Source organism: Hylobates moloch, unplaced genomic scaffold (assembly GCF_009828535.3).
Source record: "Hylobates moloch isolate HMO894 unplaced genomic scaffold, HMol_V3 SCAFFOLD_13, whole genome shotgun sequence".
Classification (NCBI taxonomy): Eukaryota; Metazoa; Chordata; class Mammalia; order Primates; family Hylobatidae; genus Hylobates; species Hylobates moloch.
The window spans coordinates 39,847,132-39,861,734 of NW_026652288.1; the positions used below are offsets into that span (position 1 = coordinate 39,847,132).

The 14,603-nt window shown below is 44.2% G+C and overlaps 2 protein-coding genes across 5 annotated transcripts in view; one reads left to right on the top strand and one right to left on the bottom strand.

The window, feature by feature from the left end:
• ZNF383 (zinc finger protein 383) overlaps positions 1 to 6,449 on the bottom strand; it is a 30,264-nt gene extending 23,815 nt beyond the window's left edge. Inside the window, exons 1-2 of one of the 3 annotated variants that reach the window (XM_032173148.2) lie at positions 6,370 to 6,449; positions 4,905 to 4,966 (exon numbers count right to left, since the gene is read on the bottom strand). The gene's annotated coding sequence lies outside the window, so the exon portion shown is untranslated. Of the gene's footprint in view, positions 1 to 4,904; positions 5,056 to 6,369 lie in introns of all 3 variants that reach the window. The other 2 variants (XM_032173147.2, XM_032173146.2) reach the window with 2 other exon arrangements.
• ZNF585B (zinc finger protein 585B) overlaps positions 1 to 14,603 on the top strand; it is a 74,983-nt gene that overhangs the window by 29,594 nt on the left and 30,786 nt on the right. Inside the window, exon 1 of one of the 2 annotated variants that reach the window (XM_058426744.1) lies at positions 6,517 to 6,684. The exons of the other annotated variant lie outside the window; for it this stretch is intronic. The gene's annotated coding sequence lies outside the window, so the exon portion shown is untranslated. Of the gene's footprint in view, positions 1 to 6,516; positions 6,685 to 14,603 lie in introns of those variants that run through there. 2 annotated transcript variants of the gene reach the window in all.

Here is a 14,603-nt window from a genome sequence, read left to right on the forward strand (position 1 = left end):
ATACATAGATCATTAATTTTTCAACATTCATTTTTTTCTTTTTTTTTTTTTTGAGATGGAGTCTTACTCTGCCGCCCAGGCTGGAGTGCAGTGGTGTGATCTTGGCTCACTGCAACCTCTGCCTACCAGGTTCAAGCAACTCTCTGCCTTAGCCTCCCGAGTAGCTGAGATTACAGGCGTCCGCCACCATACCCGGCTACCTTTTTTTGTATTTTTAGTAGAGATGGGGTTTCACTATATTGGCCAGGCTAGTCTTGAACTCCTGACCTCGTGATCCACCCGCCTGGGCCTCCCAAAGTGCTGGGATTACAGATGTGAGCCAGGGCGCCCGGCCAACATTCATTTTTTTCTAACATATGCATTTACAGCTACATATTTTCCTCACATTCAGCTTTAGAAATGTAATTTTGGTATGTTATTTTTCATTATCACTCAGTTTAAAATATTTTAAATATCTATCACAATTTATTCTTTGAGTCACCAGTTATTTATAAATACATTGCTTAAATCCCAAACATTGGGATATTTCTTTAATTTTTGTTTTTTTTATTTAGAAATGGGGTCTTGCTATATTGCCCAGGGTGGTCTCAAACTTCTGGGTTCAAGCAATCCTCCTGCCTCGGTTTCCTAAAGTGCTGGGATTACAGGCATGAGTCACCACACCTGGCTGGGATATTTCTAATTATCTTCTTGTTATTGACTTCTAGCTTAACCTACTGTGGTCAGGAAAGTTACAGTGTTATTTCATTCCTTTGAAATTTATTGAGACTCCCTTTGTGGTCCAGCATATGATCAATTTGAATAAATGTCTCATATGCATTTGAAAAGCATGTATATTATGTAGTTGTAAGGTACACTGTTCTATACATATCAATCAGGTCAAGCTTGTCAATCACACTGTTCAAATACCATATAGCTTTATTGGGTTTGTCACTTGTTCTATCAGCTATTGAGAAGAGTGCTAAAAACTCCCCACTAAGATTGTGATTTATCTACTACTTCTTTTAGTTATTTCAAATATATTTGAAGCCATTTTATGAAAGCATATAAATTCAGAACTGTTATATCTTACTGGTGAATTGATCTTTTTATTATAAACTATTCCTCTTTATCTCTAGTAAAGCTTCTTGTTGTAAAATCTATTCTTGTCATAAAGTCTACACTGCAGTTTGGAATATAGATTGATACCACTATTTCAGAAAACTGTCAGTATCTATTAGAGCTGAACATACACATAAACCATGACCCAGCAATTTCACTCCTAGAAATACACCCAAGACAAATGCATTCATATGTGCACCAAAAAACACATAAAAGAATGTTCCCGGCAGCATTTTTCATAACAGCCTCAATATGAAATCAAATGCCAATCAATAATGGAATGGATAAGTAAAATGTGTCATATTCGGCCGGGCACAGTGGCTCACACCTGTAATCCCACCACTTTGGGAGGCTGAGGCGGGCAGATCACCTGAGGTCAGGAGTTTGAGACCAGCCTGGCTAACACGGTGAAACCCCGTTTGTATTAAAAATACAAAAAATTAGCTGGGAGTGGTGGCGTGCACCTGTAATCTCAGCTACTCGAGAGGCTGAGGCACGAGAATTGCTTGAACCCAGGAGGTGGAGGTTGTGGTGAGCAGAGATGGTGCCATTGTACTCCACCTTGGGCAACAACAGCAAAACTGTCTCAAAAACAAAGTGTTATATTCATACAAAAGAATTTTAAACAGCAATAATAATGTGTTCACTATATTCATCATATCACCTATAACTAACGTGCAGCAACATGGATGAATTTTATATATTTATACTACATATTACAGAATACATTCATATTACATATGAAATATAATATTGAGCAAAAGAAGCCAAGCATCATGTCCAAGTGAAACTGACAGTAGGAAAACAAAAGTGAAAAAAAAAGAAGCCAAGCAAAATTCAAGTATAGGTAACATTAGTCTATGGCTATAGAAGACAAAATAATAGTTCTCTTTGGGAGAAGTGGGTAGTGAGTGAACTGGACAAGACTTGGGCTTCTGTAATGCCAGTTATGTTCTATTTCCTTACCAGATTTGAGGTCTGGTCAAAGGAATATGCTTACTGTCGGCCAGGCTGGAGTGCAGTGGCACAATCTCGGCTCATTGCAAGCTCCACCTCCCGGGTTCAGGCCATTCTCCTGCCTCAGCTTCCCGAGTAGCTGGGACTATAGGTACCTACCACCAGGCCTGGCTAATTTTTTGTACTTTTTTTTTTTTAGTAGAGACGGTGTTGCACCGTGTTAGCCAGGATGGTCTCGATCTCCTGACCTCGTGATCTGCCCGCCTTGGCCTCCCAAAGTGCTGGGATTACAGGCTTAAGCCACCGCGCCAGGCTGGGAATATGCTCACTTTTATACAAGTCATCAGGTCATATACCTTGATTTTGTACTTTTCAGAATGTATGTTATATATATTTGAGACAGGGTCTTGCTCTGTTGCCCAGCCTGGAAGGCAGTGGTGCAATCACAGCTCACTGCAGCCTCAACCTCCCTAGGTTCTAGCAATCCTCCCACCTTATCCTCTGAATACCTGTGACAATAGCAGCATGTAACCACGCCTGGTTAATTTTTGTACTTTTTGTAGAGATGGGGTTTCACCTCTTTCCCGGGCTTGTCTCAAACGATCTGCCCAACAGGCCTCCCAAAGTGCTGGGATTACAGGCATGAGTCACCATGCCTGGCCCCAGAATGTATGTTACACTTTTAAAACAATATGATATATCATGGTATCAGCAGATTCATTAAAGATTAGAATACCAAATGACCATGTGTTAGACTACAAGATGACTATAATGTTTATAAACTGTCAGTAGGAATTTAATTTGTAAAACTATATTGTAGATCGGTTCAGCATTACTTAGGAAATTTAAAGATGCAAAACATACTGCATGGCCCAGCAATTCCTTCATACACTTATATCCTAGGAAGGTATGCATATATATATATATATATATATATACTGGTATACTTGTAAAAACATTTTCACAGCAGCCCTGTCATACAGGAAATAACCAATGTCTGAACTGCAGCTATGTATAACAGTGAGGATGAGGCTAACAAATATAGCATTTTATAAGAAAGGCGAGACTCAAAACAACATCCTACAGTACAATTTAATTTATATAGTGTTAAAAAGGCAAAACTAAACTATATTGTTTAGGGATAAGCACATATGTGGTAAAAAACAAAACAAAACAAAACTTTTTTTAAAAAGTCAAGAAGAAAATAACGATTACCGGCCAGGCGCGGTGGCTCACGCCTGTAATCCCAGCACTTTGGGAGGCCGAGGCGGGCGGATCACGAGGTCAGGAGATCGAGACCATCCTGGCTAACACGGTGAAACCCCGTCTCTACTAAAAATACAAAAAATTAGCCGGGCGAGGTGGCAGGCGCCTGTAGTCCCAGCTACTCGGGAGGCTGAGGCAGGAGAATGGCGTGAACCCCGGGGGGCAGAGCCTGCAGTGAGCCGAGAACGCGCCACTGCACTCCAGCCTGGGTGAAAGAGCGAGACTCCGTCTCAAAAAAAAAAAAAAAAAATAACGATTACCAAAGTCAGGATAAGCGTTACCTAAAGAGGGAGGTAAGATAAGTTTATTCTGGGGAAAGGACTAGAGGGCTTTCCTGGACTGCTGAAGCAAGTTTTTGTTATGCAGAGGGTCTCTTTATAATTACTTCTGAAACTATACATCTATATTTTAACTATTTTTCTGTATTACGTAATATAAAGGGATTAAACAAACAAAAAAACCAAATATAGGCCAGGAGCAGTGGCTCACACCTGTAAACCCAGCACTTTGGGAGGCCTCGCCTGAGGTCAGGAGTTCAAGAACAGCCTGGTCAACACGGTGAAACCGCGTCTCTACAAAAATATAAAAATTAGCCAGGCATGATGGCAAGTGCCTGTAATCACAGCTACTCAGGAGGCTGGGGTGGGAGAATCACTTGAACTCGGGAGGCGGGGGGTTGCAGTGAGCTGAGATCTAGCCATTGCACTCCAGCCTGGGTGCGCTGAGAACGTGCCATTGCACTCCAGCCTGGGAAACAGAGCGAGACTCCGTCTCAAGAAAAAAAAAAAAAGAAAACCAAATATAAGAACCATACATAATTTTTAGTGAAAATACAAGATATGAAATGGTAAATGTCATAAGATTCCAATCTTGAAAATAATGTATATGTGCATAGGAAACTTACTAGAAGGAAATAGATCAAAATATTACTGGGTTATTTCTGGGTAGTAGATTTACTTTTGCTGTTTGTAACTTCCTATTTTCTTTTTTTTTTTTTGAGACGGAGTCTCGCTCTGTTGCCCAGGCGGGAGTGCAGTGGCGCGATCTCGGCTCACTGCAAGCTCCGCCTCCCGGGTTCATGCCATTCTCCTGCCTCAACCTCCCGCATAGCTGGGACTACAGGCGCCCGCCATCACACACGGCTAATTTTTTTTTGTATTTTTAGTAGAGATGGGGTTCCACCGTGTTAGCCAGGATGGTCTCGATCTCCTGACCCCGTGATCCGCCCACCTCGGCCTCCCAAAGTGCTGGGATTACAGGCGTGAGCCACCGCGCCTGGCGTGTAACTCCCTATTTTCTAAATTCTTTGGAATTGTGTGGGGGTGTGTGTGTGAGACAGAGGAGTGTGTGTGTGTCTAAAAAAACAAAACTTTAGAACACTGGGAAAACTGTTCTATTTTCTAAATTAATAAGTGAACATTTTGCAGAAAGAAGTTAACAGACTACTGGGCTCTCTGCATCTACCCCAAGGCTTCTCATCATTTTCTTGAATAGAAACTTGTAAGAACCAGGTCACTTGCTGACTCTATGTTAACCACGACTATCCAGACAAAGAGAAGCAAAAAGGAAACTCAATGCACCTTGTATTTGGTTTGGTCAACAGCCATTCTTCCTCTGGGTAACTCTCTTGAGGAGAGCAGAGCTGAAGAAGAAAGGAATGATGAGATGCCAGGCCTTTCTTGTGGCCCAGACTGAGCAGATCAGAGGTCATTTTGGATCTACAGCTACTATCTATGGAGAGAAGAAGGGATGGGGAAGGTCAGAGAAGTGTAGGCGGCCCGGCTTGGTGGCTCACGCCTGTAATCCCAGCACTTTGGGAGGCCGAGGCAGGCGGATCACCTGAGGTGGGGAGTTCAAGACCAGCCTGACCAACACGGAGAAACCCCGTCTCTACTAAAAATACAAAATTAGCAGGGCATGGTGACGCATGCCTGTAACCCCAGCTACTCGGGAGGCTGAGGCAGGAGAATCGCTTGAACCAGGGAGGCAGAGGTCGCGGTGAGCCGAGATTGCGCCATTGCACTCCAGCCTGGGCAACAATAGCGAAACTCCGCCTTAAAACAAAACAAAACAAAAACAGAGAAGTGTCGGCTGTCATGAGCATTCTTGGTATCAGAGGGGTGAGGTCTCTCCTCTCCATGAGATTCTGTCCTGACCTCACAGGGAGAGCTGGAGTCACAAAGAGAGTCACAAGCACCCCCTACCCAATGCTGCAGTCACCCAGCCACCATGGGGACCCACATAGACCTCCACAGGCACACCTCACCCAAACAATAACACTATATATGGTCATACAATCATTGTCCCACATCTACCTTGAGGATAAGTCACAGTCACAGCATGTTTACAGACCCCTCAAACATAGCACCATTCAAAACCAGAGTGCTACAGATAGTCACAATACCACACTCACTACTGAGCCACACAAAGTTACAGTTCCCCCCTCCCCAGGACCCCTATTGAGCACTACACACAATCACACATTCAAAATAACACAATGACCACTAGGACACACATACTATCACCCCGGCACAATTACACGCACTTTCTAACCGCAGACACAGTGCCACATAAAGTTACATGGTCACACTCTCACATTCTCACGTTACTGGGTTATTTCTGGGTAGTAGATTTACTCAGTAAGGCATCCAGTACACTTAAGTGCTGCTAACAGTCATACAAACACAATTACACACGCACCCCTCAGACTAACACACAGTCACAGCCTCATCATCAGATTCTCTCCACACAAACACCCTCCACAATGTCACGCAAAGTTACACAGCCACAAACACAGTCCCAACACGGGACACAGTCATACCTACACATACAGCCTTACATTGTTACAATCACACAACTACAACGAGGATACACAATCACACCTGCGCACACAGCGAGGCACAGTCACATAAGGTCACACTCACACACGGAAGCCCACGCCTCGCGCCCGCCTCCCCACCACCCCCTCCATCAGCCCGACCAACTCATACATGCCCGACACTCCAGACCAGCCTGGTCAGACCCTTCAAATTCCCAGGCACTTACCTGCGGGCCCCAGCCGAGCCCGCAAGACCCAGGCCGCTCACCGCGCACTTCCCCTACCCTTGAGGCCGACGGTCCAGCAGGCAAATGAAGGGGCTGCCCTGGACTCGCGGGGGCCTCTGGGAAATACAGTCCGGAGTAGGACCGCGCCGAGAAGATGGCGCTCGGTTTTTCGGGTTCCTGCAGCTGCACAGCTCGGGGACATCCCTGCTCCGCACTCCGAACGGCTACCCCGCGTCTCTGTGATCCAGACACAGGCTCAGAGTGAAACTGCCGTAGGACGCTGGCCCTGCACCCTGAAGACAATCTTCCTCCATGGTACCGGCCAATCCCAGGGAGTTCCCTGAGAAACAGGAAAAGGTCGCCAGCTTCGGGCCAGAAGTTGATTAGAGCCGCAAGGATTTCTGGGAACTGTAGTCTAGAGCAGGAAGGGGTGAGGCTCAGGGGCAAGTGGAGGGGGTCGCTTAAATGACTTTCTGCCCCAAGCCGACCCACAGTGCAGAACGCACCCAGGACCCCAGACTCTACTAGGCGTTATAACCCTCTCTGAGAATGCTAGACTGACTAAATCGTCATTTTTGCCTTCATCCGTGGATGAGCCACATACTGTATGATTGCATTTATACGAAATATTTAAAATAGGCAAATCCACGGAAAAGGAGTAAGTTAGAGTTTTTTAGGACTAGCAGGATTAGGGGGAACTGTGAGTGACTGGTAATAGCTAAAGAGTTCATTTTTGGGGTAATGCAAAGCTTCTTGAATTAGATAATGATGTTTGCACATCTCAATACACTAAAAGTGACTGAATGGTACACCATAAACGAGCTAATGTTATAGTTTGTAAATTATATTTGTGTGCATATTTTTTAAAAATCAACTTTACCGAAGCATAATTTAGATACAATAAAATGCACTCATTTTAAGTGAACTGTTCGGTAAGTTTCAACAAATGTCTAAATCCTTGTCACCACCATCGTAATCAGGATATAGAACATTTTTTAAAATTAAAAAAATTTTTAAGCTTTTTAGTTAAATTTTTGTGGGTACATAGTAGTTGTATATATTTATGGGGTACATGAGATGTTTTGATACAGGCATGCAATGCGTAAGAATCATATCATGTAAAATAGGGTGTCTATCCCCTTCAGCATTTATCCTTAGTGTTACTGGATATAGAATTTTTTTTTTTGTTTTTTTTTGAGTTGGAGTCTAGCTCTGTCATCCAGGCTGGACTGCAGTGGCGCGATCTCAGCTCACTGCAAGCTCCGCCTCCTGGGTTCAAGCGATTCTCCTGCCTCAGCCTTCCAAGTAGCTGGTATTACAGGCGCCCGCCACCATGCCTGGCTAATTTTTGTATTTTTAGTAGAGACAGGGTTTCACTGTGTTGGCCAGGCTGGTCTCGAACTCCTGACCTCGAACTTCTGACTTCGTGATCCGCTCGCCTCGGCCTCTCAAAGTGCTGAGATTACAAGGGTGAGCCACCGTGCCTGGCGGATATAGAATATTTTTATTCACTGCCCTCTGCCCCCCACATTGTTAAGTCAATCTCCACCTCCTCATCCCCACATCTGGCATCCACTGACTATTCTAAGAAATGAGCAGTAGTATCAAATTATGTTTTTAATTTGCATTTCCTTATGTCAATGAACTTAGCATACTTTCATATACTTATTTGCCATTCTTTTATCTTCTTTTGTGACATCTATTGAAAATATTCGGCTGGGCGCAGTGGCTCACGCCTGTAATCCCAGCACTTTGGGAGGCTGAGGCGGGCAGATCACCTGAGGTTGGGAATTGGAGACCAGCCTGACCAACGTGCAGAAACACCGTCTCTACTAAAAATACAAAATTGGCCAGGCGTGGTGGTGCATACCTGTAATCCCTGCAGGAGAATCACTTGAACCCGGGAGGCAGAGGTTGCTGTGAGCCGAGATCACACTGTTGCACTCCAGCCAGGGCAACAAGAGCAAAACTGCATCTCAAGAAATAATAATAAATAAATAAATAAATAAATAAATAAATAAATAAAATTTTCTTATTTTAAAATTGGTTATCTTATTATTGAGTTGTAACAATTCTTTATATGTTTGGGTAAAGGTCCTTTGCCAAATATACATATTGCAAATTGCAAATATTCTCTCCCTGCCTGGGGCTTACCTTCTCAGTTTTTTTTTTTTTTTTTTTTTTTTTTTGAGAGAGGCTCTTGCTCTGTTGCCTAGTCTGGAGTGCAGTGGTGTGAACATAGCTCACCACAGCCTTGACCTCCTGGGTTTAGTCGATCCTCCTGAGTAGCTGGGACTGCAGGTGTGCACCACCACCCCCAATTAATTTTCTTGTGTTTTGTGGAGATGGGGTCTCACTGTGTTATTACAGGTGTGAGTCACTGTGCCCAGCCCTCAGTTTCTTCATGATGTCTTTCAAAAAGCAGTTTTTACTTTTGATGAAATTCAATTTCTCACCTTTAAAATGTGCTTCATGCTTTCTGGTCTTTCTAACAATCTTTGCCTCCCCTAGTGTTGTGAAGAATTTCTCCTATGTTTTATTCTAAAGGTTGTATAGTTTTAGTTTTTATTTTTGGTCTATCGATAATCCACTTGAAGTTGGTTTTTGTGTATGTGAGGTAATGTTCAAAGTTATTATTTTCCAGATGGAAATGCAGTTGTTCTAACATCACATGTTAACAAAACTATCATTTTCCTCTTGAATGACCTCAACATCTAAAGTAGGCAAGATAATGTTCTCCCCAAAATACCCACATGCTAGTTCCTGGGACTTGTGAATATACTATGTTACATGGCAAGTGGAATTAAATTAACAGGTAGAATTGCTAATCGGCTGACCTTAACATAGGAGGATTATACTGGATTGTCCAGTTAGACCCAATGTAATCACATGGGGTCTGAAATGAAGAAGAAGGCATAAAAGTCAGTGTTGGAATTGTGTGCTGTGAGAAACACACGACCAGCCATTATTGGGTGTAAAGATGAAAGGAGTCCATGAGCTGAGGAATGCAGGCAGCTTCTCCAACTTGGAAAATGAAAAAAACAAATTCTCCAGAGCCTCCAGAAAGGAATGCAGCTTACAAACTTTTGATTTTAGAGCAGAAAAAACTCATTTCTTTTTTTTATTTTTAATTTTTTTTAATTTTTATTTATTTATTTTGAGATGGGGTCTCCCTCTGTTGCCCAAGCTGGAGTGCAGTGGTGCAATCTTGGCTCACTGCAACCTCTGCCTTCCGGGTTCAAGTGATTCTCCTGCCTCAGCCTCCCTAGTAGCTGAGATTACAGGCACCCACTACCACGCCCAGCTAATTTTTCTTTCTTTTTTTTTTTTTAAGTAGAGACAGGGTTTCACCATGTTGGCCAGGCTGGTCTTGAACTCCTGACCTCAAGTGATCTGCCTGCCTTGGCCTCCCAAAGTGCTGGGATTTCAGGTGTGAGCCACCGCACCCGGCCTTTTTTTTTTTTTTTTAGAGACAAGGTCTTGCTCTGTCACCCAGGCTGGAATGCAGAGGTATAATCATAGCAGCCTCAAACTCCTGGACTTAAGCATCCTTCCGCCTAGGCCATATGAGTAGCTGGGACTATCAGTGTGTACCACCACACCTGGCTAATTGAAAAAAAAAATTTATAGAGAGGGGGTTTAGCTATGTTGCCCAGTCTACTTTCAAACTCCAGGCCTCAAGTAATCCTCCCACCGAGGCCTCCCAAAGTGCTAGGATTATAGGCATGAGCCAGCACAACAGCTGTGTCATCCCAATGCCTCTCTGGGCCTGATCATATAAAGAGGGCTTGCATTCCTCAGATAAAAAGTTTCTTTTCTTTTTCAACACTATGTGAAGTGAGATAAGCCAGACCAAAAGGACAAATATTGTATGAATCCACTTATATGAGGTGCCTAGAATAGGTGTATTCACAGAGACAGAAAGCAGAATTGAAATTACATGAAGTTATATGAGGTACATGATAAAGCCTCTATGCTTAAAACAGGGTGCTATTTGTGTGTGGTTAGAGAGACAGACCAAGGGAGGAGGATGGGAAATGGAGAAATAAACATCCATGGCCGGGCGCGGTTGCTCACGCCCAGCCTTTGGGTGGCCAAGGTGGGTGAATCACCTGAGGTCAGGAGTTCAAGACCAGCCTGGCCAACATGACGAAACCCCATCTCTACTAAAAATACAAAAAATTAGCTGGGCATGGTGGCATGTGCCTGTCATCCCAGCTACTCAGGAGGCTGAGGCAGGAGAATCGCTTGAACTTGGGAGTCGGAGGTTGCGGTGAGCCGAGATTAAGCCACTGCACTCCAGCCTAGGCAACAAGAGCAAAACTCTGTCTCAAAAAGAAAAAAGAAAGAAATAAATAAATTAACATCCCGGCCGGGCGCAGTGGCTCATGCCTGTAATCCCAGCACTTTGGGAGGCTGAGGCAGGTGGATCACGAGGTGAAGAGATCGAGACCATCCTGGCCAACATGGTGAAACCCCGTCTCTACTAAAAATACAAAAGTTAGCTGGGTGTAGTGGCATGTGCCTGTAGTCCCAGCTATTCGGGAGGCTGAGGCAGGAGAAATGCTTGAACCAGGGAGGCAGAGGTTGCAGTAAGCTGAGATTGTGCCACTGCACTCCAGCCTGGTGACAGAGTGAGACTTCATCTCAAAAAAAAAAAAAAAAAAAAGAAATTAACCTCCATATAGATGCTTAGTATTTGATAAAAGTAGCAGCTCAAATCACCACAGTCACATCATAAAGTTTTATGCAGCCCATACACACACAGCAGAAAAAAAAAAAAGAGGAAGCTCTCTACAGAATGACATTAACTCTGGAATATATAAAAAATGGAAAGTACAGAACAGTGTAACATATAGTTTGTCTAAAAAAGAAAAGGAAATTAGATTAGATATAAGCATTTGTTTATATTCACTAAAAAAAGGAAAAGATAGGAAAAAAGAAGTATTGGAAACGTCAACCGGAAACAATACCTATAGTGATAACCTATAGTGATTGGGGTGGCGGGGGGAGTGAGACTTGATATGTCTTTTTATACAGTTGCATAGGGAAAACAAACTGGTTTTAAAAAAATATACTCTCACAACACTCAATACTTGAGAATGTTTCATTTTTAACACAAAATATGTGGAGTTTTTCTGACACCACTTCTCCAACCCTCCCTACATGGGTGTCCTACAATTAAATTCAATTCTGACACTAACCTAGGTTAGCACAGACCTTACAGTTTAATTGCTCAGTCCCACAAGACTGCCCACCTCTTCAGATGCCAGTGACAACTACTAGGTCACCTGATTACCAACAACTGTCCAGTCTGCCTGAAAATTAGAGGTTCCCATCATCCCCTTCTTGGATTTGATTCTACCAAACTTTTAAGGGAGAACAAATTCCAGTATTTCTCAAATGAATCCAAAAAAATTGAAGGGGAAGGAATTTTTCCAAACTGATTCTGTGAGGCCAGCACCATCCTCATACTAAAACCAGACAAGGACAGAAGAAAGAGAAAACTACAGGTCAAGATCCCTGATAAACACAGATGCAAAAATCCTCAACAAAATACTGCAAACCAAATCCAATAGCACATCAAAAAGATTATACAGGATGATCAAGTGGGACTTATCCCAGGGAAGCAAAGACGGTTTAATATATGCAAATTAATACATGCAATATATCACATTAACAGAATGAAGGACAAAAATCATATGGTCATCTCAATAGAAACAGAAAAAGCATCTGACAAAATTCAACATCTCTCTTTTTTTTTTTTTTTTTTGAGACGGAGTTTTGCTCTTGTTGCCCAGGCTGGAGTGCAATGGCACGATCTCGGCTCACCACAACCTCCGCCTCCCGGGTTCAAGTGATTCTCCTGCCTCAGCCCCCCGAGAAGCTGGAATTACAGGCACGCACCACCATGCCCGGCTAATTTTGTATTTTTAGTAGAGATGAGGTTTCTCCATGTTAGTCAGGCTGGTCTCGAACTCCCAACCTCAGGTGATCCGCCCACCTCGGCCTCCCAAAGTGCTGGGATTACAGGCGTGAGCCACTGCGCCCGGCCAATTCAACATCTCTTTGCAATTAAAAAAAAAAAAAAAAAAAAACTCCCTGGCCGGGCACAGTGGCTCATGCCTGTAATCCCAGCTCTTTGGAGTCTCACTCTGTCACCAGGCTAGAGTGCAGTGGCTCGATCTCAGCTCCCTGCAACCTCCACCTCCCAGGTTCAAGTGATTTTACTGCCTCAGCCTCCCAAGTAGCTGGGACTACAGGTGCGCACCACCACACTCAGCTAATTTTTGTATTTTTAGTAGAGACAGGGTTTCACCATGTTGGCTAGGATGGTCTCTATCTCTTGACCTGGTGATCCACCTGCCTCGGCCTCCCAAAGCGTTGGGATTACAGGCATGAGCCACCGTGCCTGGCCAGGATTGCGTTTGAGCCTGGGCAGTCAAAGCTGTAGTGAGCCGTGATTGTGCCATTGCACTCCCGCCTGGGTGACAGAGTGAGACTCTGTCTCAAAAAAAAAAAGAAAAGCAAGATTTTCTTCAGGTGTTTTTAGTCACACGTTGGCCATATTAAAGACTGTTATTATTATTATTGTGTTGTTGTTGTTGTTGTTGTTTTGAGATGGAGTTTTGCTCTTGTTGCCCAGGCTGGAGTGCAATGGCACGATCTCGGCTCACTGCAACCTCCGCCTTCTGGGTTCAAGCGATTCTCCTGCCTCAGCCCCCCAAGTAGCTGGGATTACAGGCACGCACCACTATGCCCAGCTAATTTTGTATTTTTTTTTTTTTTTTTTTTGAGACGGAGTTCACTCTTGTTGCCCAGGCTGGAGTGCAATGGCACTATCTTGGCTCACCGCAACCTCCGCCTCCCAGGTTCAAGCGCTTCTCCTGCCTCAGCCTCCCAAGTAGCTGGGATTACAGGCATGTACCACCATGCCTGGCTAATTTTGTATTTTTAGTAGAGACGGGGTTTCTCCATATTGGTCAGGCTGGTCTTGAACTCCCGACCTCAGGTGATCCGCCCACCTTGGCCTCCCAAAGTGCTGGGATTACAGGCGTGAGCCACCGCGCCCGGCCTAATTTTGTATTTTTAGTAGAGATGGGGTTTCACCATGTTGGTCAGGCTGGTCTCGAACTCCCCACCTGAGGTGATGGGCCCGCTTCGACCTCCCAAAGTGCTGGGATTACAGGCGTGAACCACCGCGCCCAGCCAAGACTATTATTATTTTTATTGTTGCTGCCTAATGTAGTTGTGCTTGAGTTAGCTAGGGTGGATGCTGATGGAGATTAAGGGAATTAAAATATCTATACCTCCCAAAGCCTCCTACCAGCCGTTTCGAAGGGGATGCTTAGACTTCTAACCCCTCTTCCATGGTATCTCCTAGGAGAGGATTGTACTAACCCAACTTCTACCCCATTTCCTAATGTGTTTTCAACTATTAAAAATTGTACCTCCTTTCCTGCAGGATACTACCTATTGTGACATAACTCCGTCTTGCCCAGTGGTTTCACCCAGGAGTGAACTCAGATCCAGTCCACCCTTCTCCTGAGTGGTGTCTCCAAAAAATAGATTGTACCATCCTGATGCCTCCTCTTATCTCCCTTATTTCTCTCAGGATCCCTGGCTTCCTAGTTCCCCCATGGTTTCTCCTAGTAAATCATTGTTTTCTGCAGTGTGCCGTAACCAAGGGGTAACTTGGCTATTGTAAATATAACAGCCGGAGGCGGTGGCTCACGCCTATAATCCCAGCATTTTGGGAGGCCGTGGTGGGCGGATCATTTGAGGTCAGGAGTTCGAGACCAGCCTGACCAACATGGTGAAACCGCGTCTCTACTAAAAATACAAAAAAATTAGCTGGGTGTGGTGGCGCTTGCCTGTAATCCCAGCTACTCGGGAGGCTGAGGCAGGAGAATCGCTTGAACCTGGGAGGCAGAGGTTGCAGTGAGCCGAGATGGCGCCACTGCACTCCAGCCTGGGCGACGGAGCAAGACTCTGTCTCAAAAAAATAAAATAAAAAAATAAATAAAACATAAAGCTCCAGATCCTATCTTCAGGAACTTCTTCTTGGGTACAAGCGTGGTCACACTGGTTACAGTCTTGCATTCTATGTGAAAATCCTTGCCTTACTCTAGTCAACCCTGCAGGAGGCGGACTACTCCACTGTACGGAATCGACACGCATCCAAGATGGCGGCCCACACGAATAAACACCATGAGGGCGTGGTTATATTCTCT